Consider the following 13,267-nt stretch of genomic DNA (forward strand, 5'->3'; position numbering starts at 1 on the left):
GGTTATCCTTTTTAAAGTTACCAGTGGTGGCTTTGATGTGCAGCTCGCTTTGACATACAATATGTTATGTGTGTGCATTATTACAATAATAAAGAAACCTCAACATAGACTCCTAGCAACAATTAACATAATGCATTATTGTCTCAAAATAACAATCTAAAACACAAAAAATAACAACAATAGATGAGTTTGTTGAGGTGTAATTTTAAGAAATTATATATCTTCAAACTTATGACACACAGGTCCCAGAGATATGAAATATTCAACAATTAACAATCATAACACACACCGTACATCGTATACATTTATTCCCTGCAGTCTGTTGAAATAAAGCTGACACAGGAGCAGCTTGTTAAAAGAATGCCTGGTATTTGCCTTTTTAGCCTCGTTCTGCTACATATTTTATGATAAACCCCGACGCCAAGTCATCGAGAGGTCCCAGTCCACTCTGATCCCCCTACCTGCCTCCTCAGACCGCCCCTTCCCCCTCTACTTATATTTCAACCCACCTTGATGTACCTGTTTACTTGTCTGTGGGTGGTCCGGCTGGTGCTAAAACAACCCCCCCAAACCCTGGCAGATCCAGGAATAGAGTCTACTCGTGCACTGTAAAACTGACAAGTTGATCTTACTTAAAATAATCTTGGAAACTGATTGCCTTGAAAAGGGAGAGTCAATAAAACTAATAATCTTAATTTATGTTTACTTTATTTGCAATTGTTAAGTTTACTTAAAATGTAGCTGTGTTTACTTAATTTTGTAAAGTTGTTGCAACTTATAAATGGCGATTGAAATGACCTTGTTCTGTGTTAACTTCAGAAAAACAAGTTAGTCTGACTTAACTTGATCATCACAAAGAAGATTTGGCCAATGATAAAGTTATGTTTTCTTCAACATGTTTAAAAATATACAAATATGACTAGTTTGCAGTCAGCAGATATAATGCATCATAAACTTGATTTACTGAAGTTGGTAAAACTTAGAAAGTTTTTTTTATTAAAGTTGTTATATATAAGTTGCAACTTTACAAAATTAATTAAACATAACTAAATGTTAACTAAAATTAAGAATTAGATATAATGTGAACATAAATTAAGACTAATAGTTATATTTACTTACATTTTCCTTGATTTTTTTAAAAGTAAAATCAACTTTTCAGATTTTACAGTGCAACGCTGCCTGCTTGTTTTGTAGTTTATGGTACGAAAAAGGTAGAAAAGGATCGAGGGTGGGCACGTAGGCGGAGTGGATCATTCAGCAAAGGAGTCCCCTGGCCGGCCTCAGGACCACCTAACCTGCGGTTTCTATCCCTGACCCCATAATGTGTGTGAGGGAGGGGGGATATTACCTTTTCTCCGACAGTGCTTCCCCATATACCCTGACCCCACAGAGACATTACAGTGGGCAAATATAAAGCAGGGCTTCATGAAGCCTGAGCTTATCTGGGCTCTGAAAGTATGTGAGACATGCCTGGGAACAAAAGGCCGTCTCTCAGCCTGGGAGCAGGCCAAGGGGATCTCTTTCAGCAGCCACAGATTGCCCTGTGTTTTCTTAATTGACAGACCCCGGCCACATTTGATAGAAATGACATGCAGCTGGCAGCGAGCCCCGGCCTTCCAGGTAGACCACCTTTCAGCAGGAAAATTGTCCTCAATCTAGTTCATAAAGAAAGTTCGATGGAGGTCTCTCAGTCTGCGTCATTAACATATTGTGCTGCGGTGGGTTCAGGTCGCTGTGGATTAGTACACCTGCGTGGGAAAAGTCGGTCATGTCAGAGTGTGGGGTCATCTACACCCACTGATGAGCTTGGTGGTCATAATTTCATAGCAACTGCTTGGAAAACGTCAAAAATAACATCTAGTAGTCTACACAGCAAAATGAATCAGCTGTAGGTGTTCTGATTATCATGTAAAACACCCACGCTTAACAATAGGCGCTTATTATTATTCTATGTTTTAATAACTGTATTAAACACTTTTTAACTGTACGTTGTCCTCTCTTACACTGTGCCAGATTCATTCTACTTTATGTCCTCTCCATTGGTTTCTGTCCACAATGTACATATTATAGTTACATAACTGACGTATTTATAGCCGCATTTATTCATACTGTACATTTTGTATATTGCTGTTTATTTTGTAGCATCCCATCTCTTTATGTTCAGAATCAGAAACAGATTTAATAGCCACATGTGTACACAAAGGAGGACTTTCACTTTTTGTCGCTCTTAATGTAAAGTACATACAAAGAAAAACAGGCCTTATACATGAACAGATTTTTTTAAACTATATTTTTCTCATCTGTTTAAGATAAATACTGTCTGCACAGCCTTTGTTGACGCAGCATGAGCTGTCTCCTCTCGTCACAGCGGTAGTTAGTGAACAAGTGAACGTTACCTTTTTCATAACACCTTCTGGAGATCTCACCACCATTTAGTCCCATTTGATATAAGGACAAGTGATGCCCTGTACATGCAAAAGTTTTCCGTCCACTCCTCATCAATTATAACCCCATTCCCAAAATTGTCCCACCATCTGCCTGTTTGCTCAGGTGTGATCCAAAACTGTTTTTTCTGGTAGTTTAAACCTTTAACACTGAGGTGGACCAAATCACTTTGTCCGTGAACTGAAGCAGCAATATTATCTTTAAGTGTAAAGTAGTCATTAGACCAAGCAGTGCTAACAAAATGTAAACAAACAAACATTTTTGCTAATGTGTCTGGCTCATGCTCACTACACAGAGCAACAGTGGGCGTGCACAAACTGAGGACATTTAACAAACTGCTCTGTTTCACATGTCAACAAAGATACAGAGTGACCACAACTATGAAAATCTACACCTTAGAGAGTATTTAAAAAAACTCCATTTTAGTGACACAACTTTGTGACGCCAAAAAATATCAGTATACCTGTAGACTGCCACAGTTTAAACAGTTGTCTCCATGGTGCCACTCGCTCTGTGGTGCTGCAGACTCTGGGGCCGTTCAGAGCAGGTGTGTGTGTGCTGAGATCGTAGGACACTATAGCATGCACACAGGTGGACTATGTTTAACTAATTATGTGAATTGTGAAGCTAACTGGTACCACCAGGTCTTATCTATGGGTCGCATAGTGAAGGCTACACACCATTTTTTCATTTTTTATTTTTCCAGATTTTATTTAACCGTTTTACCATTTCAAATCACCAATTTTGAATATTTTGTGTAAGTACATTACCAATGATTTTTAAAATTTTTTTAAAAATTTGGGATCACCAATTTTGAATATTTTATGGAAGTCTGTTACAAAAAAAGTGCAAATTCCATCTCTATAACAGGTTTTAATGCAACAAAACAGGAAAAACGCAAAGTAGGATGTATACTTCTGTATGGCACTGTACATAGTGTAAAGTATTTTTTTATACATTGATAGTGATTATATTAAGATGTAAAATGATTAGACTATGAAATATGGTTTCCTGGTATATATATATATATATATATATATATATGCACATTTGCTGTTGTTTGCATCATCTGAGTCAATGCTAAACTTATTGTGTGCAATGACAGTAAATTTGAGTTGAGTTTTCTCTTATTGCTGAGGCGACATAAAGCTATATGTTCTCTTTTCAGTCATTTTAAGCAGTTTCTCTTTTCCCAGTCTGAGGAAAGCATGTCCTCAGCTGGCCAGATACAGTAATGCACCCTTTCTTTCTTTTTTTTTTTTTTTTTAAAAAATAGCTCTGTCTGAGAGATATAACCTTATATTTTCAGTGTTTACACCTTTAAGACAAAAAATCACCTACAAAAAAAAAAATCAAAGCTGATGTTTTGGGATACTTTAGAATCTGGATGTGTTGGTTTTATTGTTTTACAATTACATTACTATTCATTTGTATGATTTTTGACAGCTCTGGGGTTGTTTTATTGTGCTATTTAGGGTTAAATTTTCAATCTTATTCTTTATGACTTAAAATCACATTTCTATCTTTTTTTGAGGAATGTTTAAATAATTGTTTAACTGTGTGCATCACTTATTTACGCAGATTGCGTAGTTGTATACGATGTGACTGTAAATGCCTTTCGTCTTGATACCAGATGGAAAAAGTAACAAGAATCACTCAAAACAACAGTGATCATACTATTCCATTTGAATCTAAATAAGCCCAATTTCATGCATTTGCGTCTACAGATACAGTCACATTGTCAGTGCTAAAAAATGCAAATGTATCTGTGCCAGCAACGACAAACAACAACATAAACTGCCAAAATGCCTTTGTCACGGCACATATTGTCAAAATCTCTTGTGTACATTTAGATGCTGGGCATCCCAAAGGCCCAAACTCCACTGAGAATAAAAAGGGGCCATATGGCATCCATGTCTCAAGCCCCCCGTGATCCACCCAGGCTGATTTCCCATCCGGTGCAGGAAAAAGGATTTCAGGGTGCCAAACGGTGTTGGTCCCCTGTGGATATTAGTGGGCCATGGAAGATAAGAAACTAGCCATCCTAGACAGCCAGTTCCATCAGCAGATAAGAGCAGAAAAGGCCCCTCAGCTACACCTGAACCTCCACTGATCCACTTCAGGCCTGATGTGCTGCGACTTTACAGCGTTCCTACAATACCAGAGTTTTGTTTTGCATTTATTTTTACTTCATATAGTTGTATTTCTGTTCTGCTTTCTTATAAATGTGTTTACACAAAATATAATTACATATACATAAGCAATAATAGCTCACTTTTGCATGCAAACATACTGTATTTCTGCTGAACCTCTGTTGAGACAAATTATCATTCCTAAGCCAAAGATAAATGGTTTGTCCCATATTTAGAGGTTCCCAAATAACTGTGTTGTCATTTATTAACTTTAAGATTTACACTCAGGCTTGAATTCAGAAGTTAAAAAATACTGTCTACAGTTATGCGACAACACTTAAAAAGTGAAAAATAAAACATTGTAACCTGTAAGTGCCAAATCTGACACTGTGAAGGACATTGGGGAGGTTGTGTTTTGTTGTAACTGAGTTATTGCCTTGTTGATAAGGCATAGTTGTTGGTGTCAGCAGTGGGTATCAGTATGTGCTTTCCCTTTACTGAATGTTCACAAAAACAAGGAAAATGTCTCTTGTGTCAACTAAACTGGTGTTGGTGTGTCTACAGACAGGGGGAACTTTATTCAGACTTCAAAATTCTCACATCATTTATGACTTGTTAAATGTTAATTTATCACTTTGTCTGCTTTTTTTTCCCATTAAAATGAATAAACGAAATGTTTAAACTCTCAAACATTTTCACCTATCATGCTCAGTCATGCTTTCACCTACAAACTTTATTCAAACTTTAAATAAGTCTACAACTATTGGATTTTATTCAGTTTTTTTCTTTCATTGTGTTTCTGTAATCACAATTGAAGTTTCATGCTTTATTCAAACCTCCCTCAGATTTTTACATTGTTGTGAATCATGTTGTTCTTTTTTTTTTTTGTCTGATTGGGGTTTTTTGTTTGTTTGTTTGTTTTGTTATCCATTCTCTTGCTAGCGTATTTTCGGCCGATAGCGTCCTGACTAGTTATGGCATTTTGTACCTTGTACTTTTGCACTGTATTTATTTGCACTGTCCCTTTTCAAATGAACTATTTTTTTTTTTAAATGTGACCTTTCACTAAATTTCACAACTGGCCTGCCGAAATTGCATTTTAATATCAGTGAGATTTCAAAGAAAATAATAGCAAATTTCTGGAATATCAGTTTGGAAATATGAAAGAAAAGTAGACAGAAAGGAAATTAAGGAACATTTAGAGCTTCATTCACTGTATCATATTTGGCGGAGTAGGTGAGTGGTATTGCAAATGAAAAGGACATTAAAATGAAAGTATCAGGCACCCTGTTCATGTGAAGGACAAACATTTACAGAAAAGACAACATTCTTTGACAGCAGGGGAAGTCATTTTTTGTATTTATAATATATTGTTTTAAGCTGATGTTTAGTCATGACTCTCTGCAGCTTTCATTATCTAATAGGCCCTTTATGTTGTAGCCCAGTGCTACTTTACTCATTTTCCATTTGTTAAAAGCAGCCTCACATGTTTTCCAAATACAAACCATAAGATTAAATCACGAATAACTTATATTAAATAGGGCCTACCCAACTGTCTTTGTTTGCCAACATGCTAAGCTATCTAACACAAGTTAGCATCTTACCTTGGATCAGAAAAAGGGCTTCTTGTTGATCTTCAGCCGGAAAGCAGCTCTTTCGACTTCAGAAAAGCAAAAAAATACAGCGTCTGCCTTTAAACTTTGAGGATATCTGCTGTCAGATTTGCAGGCTCAGGCAACAATGCAGGGTGGATGTCTGCTGAAGGAAGGGAGAGAGCAGGTTAACACCAGTTTATCGCCTGGAAGGCCCAGGTGAGTGTAATCAAGGTAATGACCCTCCCATGTCAGCCAACCTCTTAATATTTCCATGCAGCCAAACAGAATAATAATACGGTTGTCCATTTCTGGCTAGCTCATAGTCACAGCTTTGCACTGCGCTCATGCAGCAGTTACTGTTGATTTCAGGACGAGGTTGTTGCAGAAGCATGGTGCCAACTGTGCAGTTTCCTCCTCTTTAACACAGTTAGCTCTGTCAGCACAGTTCCTATTGTCTGGCACAGTTTAGCAGAGTTTTAGCCCTGATTTAGTCTGTTTAAACCTGACAGGCCTCCTGCACAGTTAAGGTTGTTAACATAGCATTGGACAGTGACTATTTAAGGGAGGGGCTTAGGAAAGGGTTAGTTCACTTAAATTACACTTTAACCCTTTGAAACCTGGATCGACGTCACTTTTCTTGTGCTGCATTCTGACACTTACACAAGTATTAAAACCTTTGAAATCCGAGCACATTTTGGTTTGTTCACTTTTAAAAACATGAGGAAAAAAAGAATTGCAGGTTATTTGTAGATTCTGAAAACTATATATTTTTTAAAGCTGGGAGAAAATTTCCAAAAATAGATATATATAATAATTATATGCTTACATTTTTTAACACAATTATTATTTTTAAGCACTTTTTTTTACGGAATTTCCTTTTTTTACTCTTTTACTTTGAATTTTTTTTTATTTATTCAATTTTCAGGTAATTTATCTTGTGCTTTTTATAACTTTTTCCCCTAATTTTTGGATGATTTCATCTTAAGTTGCTAATTGCCCTTTACCTATTTGTACTGTTTTTTCTTTAAATACAAATTAAAATGTTTAAATGAGTCAGCAGTAGATCTTCAGCAGCAAGAGCATGTACATTTTTTATCCTTCTCTGGTTTAATTTCAAAATACTATTTGGAAGCAGCAACATGCTCCTTATTCTGTGATATGAAACTCTATACTCCAAGGACTTAGTCTGTAAAATACTCTGGAAAGGGCAGAGATATCAAAAGTAGAGGTCATCTGATAACTGCTGAATAAGCCATGACACAGAGAAAAATATGAGCATTGAGCATTGACAAAAACACATATTGTTCTCATATGTCTGACCCAAGCTGAATGAAACTCTTCTAGCACACTGACATGCTCCATACTATTTTTATGATGTGGGATTTGTAACTAGGTGAAACTCTCCTTATGCACAACATGAGCCTACATGGTGGAGCTCCTGTCACTTTGTGCCATGCTGCGTTTCTGCACAAATTATTTTTCTCATAGCCCCAGTGCAGTGAAAGCAGATGAGGGAATCTTTTAGGCAAAAGATGGGTCACAACTTCCCTCCCCTGCTCTACAGATGCTGGTCGGTTAATGAAGTAACAACAAATTGGGCCGCGGGCTAATTTGGAGTGGCGTTTCCTGGCCCCTCTTGGCCCATAGAGATGTGTTTCATTTTCTCTTATCAGTGATTCAGTCATGTGGATTTACGCATGGACGCCTCTGTCTCCCCCGATCGCTGTGCTAATGGAAACTTCGTTAATGTCATTAATCTACAGGCCCGAGACATGCACTAAACACATATTTTGCTGTTTGTTCTCCATTTGTCAAATAGGAGCTTCCTTTGTGTCACGTTTTCTAGCCAGTGCAGCACAGAAGAAATGAGACAGAGGAGATTTTTTTTAATAGTTTAGGTGACATTGATCTAATTGTGGCTTCAAACATTTAAACTGTGTCCCACTACAAATAATCATATTTACTAGATTCCACAGCCCATCTAGTGACACTAGGAGCACAATGCAAGCCTCCAACCACAGCTTCTTTGTCTTAAATCAGATCTTAATCTCCGTTCTCCGTACAAAGGACGTGATGAGACAGCCTCCAGCATCTTTCAGTGTCCACTAAGCATAACAAGATGTGATCTGTGATTACGGCACAACGCTGAACTCTGATCTCTGCTGGCTGGAGGACACAAGTTCAGCACAGTTACTCAGAATTTAGCCGCCCAGATTAGTCAGAGGGCAAAATGCTCCTGCCAGGACGAATCCTCGTCATGTTTATTGTGTACATATTCTCTATTAGGTAAATCAGTGTGTTTATATTGCAGGCAAATTGAGCATATAGCTGCAAAAACGTGGCCTCTGGGTGCTAAGAACTGGGCTGGACTGGAGCCTGGGTGGCAGAAGGCGTTAGGTCAGAGCGGGACACGGGCAGGAGGAAGGTCACCCTCTTCAATAGCAGGACTAAAGGCTGAGAGAGTGGAGGAATGCTTTTTAAAGGAGTAACAGAACCACAGTGCCAGAGCTCAAATGAACGTGCTGAATTATTTGCAGGATTTCACAAGACTTGACTGTAATAATTCATAATAAATTCCGTATAAAATATGCCTAATAGAAACACATCAATTAAAAAAAGAGCTTTTTGTTATCTATATACATAGGCTATATATATATATGATCGCAAAAAATTACAAAAGTCGCAATCTTGATAGCAGTAACTGCTGTATGAGCGTACTTGCAGAGCGTCGTCCATGACTGAGCCAGTGGGACACACACAAAAATGAACACAACAGCTCAAATCAAAACAAATAGTGGTTTGTCACTGTACTAATGCACTGAATGTCACAGAGCCTGTCCATTAAAGTGTCCATTGTGAATTTGATAATGCTAAATCTGTGTTTTAGTATTAAGAAGGCTCTTATTAGTGTTAGTTGGAGTCACTGCAGAAGTCCTTCAGCTTGTGTGCATCACTCAGTGTCACTTTTATACTCATTTAAAGCTGCAAATGATGATTATTCTTATTATCTGCTATTTAATCATTTTGTTACATAACCTTTTTTGAGCCCTTTATTCACCACTTAGTGCATACATATAATTTTAATCAAAAATCTTTAAATTCTCTTTATCAAACGCTGATAGAGCAAATTTAGATAATCCGCCCTCAAAATTAATAGAGTTTTGTTCCAAATAAGAACTGGGCCGACACATTCCTCACCCATTGAGTAGTTGGGAGTCACATTACGTCATGATGCTCTATTCATTCATAAACTATGTGAGTGACCAGCGGGGCCAGAGCTAGCTGACCGTGTGTTTCCTGTCCAGTCTGCGGTTAGGAGTGCAGTAATTAGGAAGAAGACAATGGCTCTGACAGTTGAAGCTTCAAACGTCGCTTCAATTAGACGGCACCCTGAAGACGTCTTGTGTGGCATCGTCATTCATAGAGCCTGAAAACACAAATGTGCTCAGCCTGAATCTCTTAATAATAGTCTTTCTTTCATTAAATACTCACATGAAGAGGTAGTTTACTCATCAATTTATCAACACCTTCCAGATCATCCTAAATCAAGCCCCAAGTTCACCAGATTCTAAACATACATGTTTATTCATGCTGCTGTTAAAATCCAACATTATTTCTTGCTTGGTTGATCGACACTTTGATGGCCACGCTCACAAAGCCACTGTAATGTTGTCATTAGTTATGCTTCTCTGGTGGCCAAAAGATGGATCCGTAAGTCGCAGGATCCAATAAGGTTGTATATGAATGGTTGGAGGAGATAAACTACATCAAATAAACCAAAAAAAGATTCATTCACTGATGGAAGACGGGAGGAATAGTCTGTTAATTAAAAATATGAAAATGAACAAAAATCTCTGAGACAGGTTTGGGCCCATCTCAACAGCTACAGTAATTCTCTCTCCACCTTATATGAACTCCATTTAATTAAGAGGAAGATGAAAAGTGGCCTGAACCAATTTCTGATGATTTTCTTAAGCAGGATCTGTTTTTTAGACATGCTGAAGATGAGAGGAATATTTTATTACATTTATAATATGCCTGAAGTTAAACTGACATTCAAGTTTACCTTGATGCTTTGTCACATACGACAACTGGCAGCTGACCTGTAGACCTGTAAAACTTTAGAAATATAATATTGCCACTATGTTGTTTTAATATTGATGAAAAAGGCCAAAATAGGCACACTGCTGCCTGGGCCCAGTTTTTCTTTCTATTGGTGTAACATCCTTTGGTAAGTAGCTTAATTTAAAAACAAACAAACAAACAAACAAAACCTGCAGTATTTATTTATGGTTTTTGGTTTTTTTTTTTGTTTTTTTGAATAAAATAAAAAAAATAAACCATAACTGGGTCAATATACGATAATGATGCCCGGGAGGGCTTTGCTTTTTAGAAAATAATATATGGGATCCAGCTCTTCCCCATAACAACAACTTCCACGCAGTCTCTCACTGGGATATTTGCACTCCATATTAACCCTTTGAAACCTGGAGCGACATCAGTTCTTCTTGTGTTGCTTTCAGATGCCTTTCACTAGTATTTAAACCTTTGAACCCTAAGCAAATTGATTCAATTTCTTTCAAACACATGGGAAAAAAGGCATTAGTAACTTAACCAAATGGTCCATAAACTGCAAGATGTGAGTAGATTTAGATTTTTTTTTTTAAAAAATGAAAGAAAAACAAAAAAAAAAGCTGGTGAAAATGTCTATGAAAAGAAGAAAAAAATATTATAACCACTACTATATTTATAAATACCATAAAACATATTTTAAATAATGTTACAAAACATGATTTTTTTTAAAGGTAATTTCCTTGTTTTCTTTTTCCTTTTTTGTGCTTATTTTAAGTTAATTTTCCTGTTGGTTTTTTTTTTGTTTTTTTTTTTTAAAAAACCAACTTCTTCTTAAATTGCTCTTTGTTTTTGTTTTTTTTTGAAAGAAACTAGGCCAGTTTGTCCAGGTTTCAAAGGGTTAAAGTTACTGGTTACATCTACACCTGTGCTTTTTCTCACTATGACAAGTCAAAGTGTCTGCCATTAAAAAGACCTGCTTTGAGAAGGATTGCAGCGCTCTTGTTATGTGAAACAGCCGCCACAACACACATGACTGAACCTCACGATCCTCTGCACAGCATCAGTAAGTTACTCTGTCAGCCAGCAGCTTTAAAAGCAGCCAGAGATTAAACTCAGATTTATTCTTTGTTTTAATAAGTACAGTATATTACACGCTGCCGAGGGGCTGAAACTGCATACTGAATGAAATGCACCATCTTCATTGTTGTGCCTGGGTATAAAATGATCAGTTGCTATTGATCAATAATTTAGACAAGTGCCAGATTATTGACAGGAAGACAAAATATGTTAGGCCGGCTATGTTTGAGAAATCCCCTCATACACTCAATCACTGGAACAGAAATTGCTCCATGGTATATAATAACGCAGCTATGTTTCTTTCCCCCCCTGCAGATCAATGCTAATTGAGGTCCTACATGATGAATGTAGTCTGAGTCGTTTTTAACCCACTGACTGCTGAACAGCAACAAGGACGGGTTACAAATGGGCCAATGAAGATGTTATTTATGCTTATTATTATACAGAGAAGAGATGTTATTTTGCTTTTATATTAGTGAGTGCGTCTTATGGCAGTGGTTCCCAACTGGTTCAGCCACTAAGAATAGATTTCCCCTCAGTTAAGGTCTGTACATAAGAAAAATTACCACATATTCAATTTTATTGGACAAAATGTAGATAACACCTGGGCTTAAAACATAATGAAATTAAACATATTGCAAGAATAATGTGCAATTAGTCAAAACCGAGGGTGTCTCTCGGATTTGAAGACATTTGGGGCTTAGCTCGGACCTCTGTAGGAAAAACAAATTTTGGAGATGTTATTTTATTTTATTTTATTTTATTTAGACCTTTTGCCTTTAAAATTTGGGGTTATTTAAAAAAAACAACAACTTTTGGCCTTTTTTTCTTTAAAACAAAATGACAGCATTTATCACAGCCAGAAACTGTAAAAACTGAAATTATCGCTGGATTTTCAGATGTCTGACGGACACTGCAACCAAAAAAGTGCTATAAATTGCACAAAGACCAGTGCAAAGGTGCAGCATGTTAACAGGCCAAGTAATAACAAAAGCAGGGAAATAAAATAGTTACTGCTCTTGAAAAAAAAAACTCTATACGCACACCGCACTTTAAAATAATAGCTGCTGGATATTCCCTGTACCTCAAAATAAAGTGTTTTTCACAAACTTGACATAGTCACAAATCACTGCGGTCCACTCAGAGTGGACCTGCGGGTCACTTTTGGACTGCAACCCACCAGTTGGGCACCACTAATTGAAATTCCCCTACCATAATTTATGAAACAAAGATAATATCTATTTTGCATCATATTTTTTGAGAATGGGGAGTCATGATAACCAGATTTGACTTTTTATCCTTGCTTAAAAAAAACCCAATACATTTCTGTAAATATTGGTATCTCCTGCATGATGCGCAGTTGCTTTGCGAATTGATATTTCAAGATTTACTTTATAAGTAATGACACCGTGATGTCTCCTCAGAGGCCGGCGGTACAGTATGATGATCAGCACAGGCAACAGAAGGATGCCGGTCGATCCCTGAAGCCTTCCCAAACACAACTCTCTGTTGGTGCAAATGCAGCTTTGTGGACAGCACGCAGCAGATGGGGTAAACCATGCCATCAAGTGGAAAATAGACCTGTTGTGTTGTCACAGAGACAAGTTACAATATAGTCTACCAGTCGGACCACCAGAGGAAACTAAGACAAAGCAACGAGGGGGAAGCATTCATTCTTATTGTGCATTCACTGCATCAAGTGTTAATAAGGTCATAAAGATGTTTATTTTCACTCTCTAACTACTCCAAAAGATGCTCTTTATATCATTAAAAGAGATAATCCTGGCCTTTTCATTTACACCTGTATTCTGACATATTTAACATCACAGACTCTCAATGTGGATCGTGATTGTTCTGTAGTTTACAAGTCAAGCAGCCTCTCATACAACAGAATTTAAACGGGCAAAAATCCCGACTCATTGCTGCCACCTTGTGTCATTTCCA

This window comes from Plectropomus leopardus, chromosome 19 (genome assembly GCF_008729295.1).
Source record: "Plectropomus leopardus isolate mb chromosome 19, YSFRI_Pleo_2.0, whole genome shotgun sequence".
NCBI lineage: Eukaryota > Metazoa > Chordata > Actinopteri > Perciformes > Serranidae > Plectropomus > Plectropomus leopardus.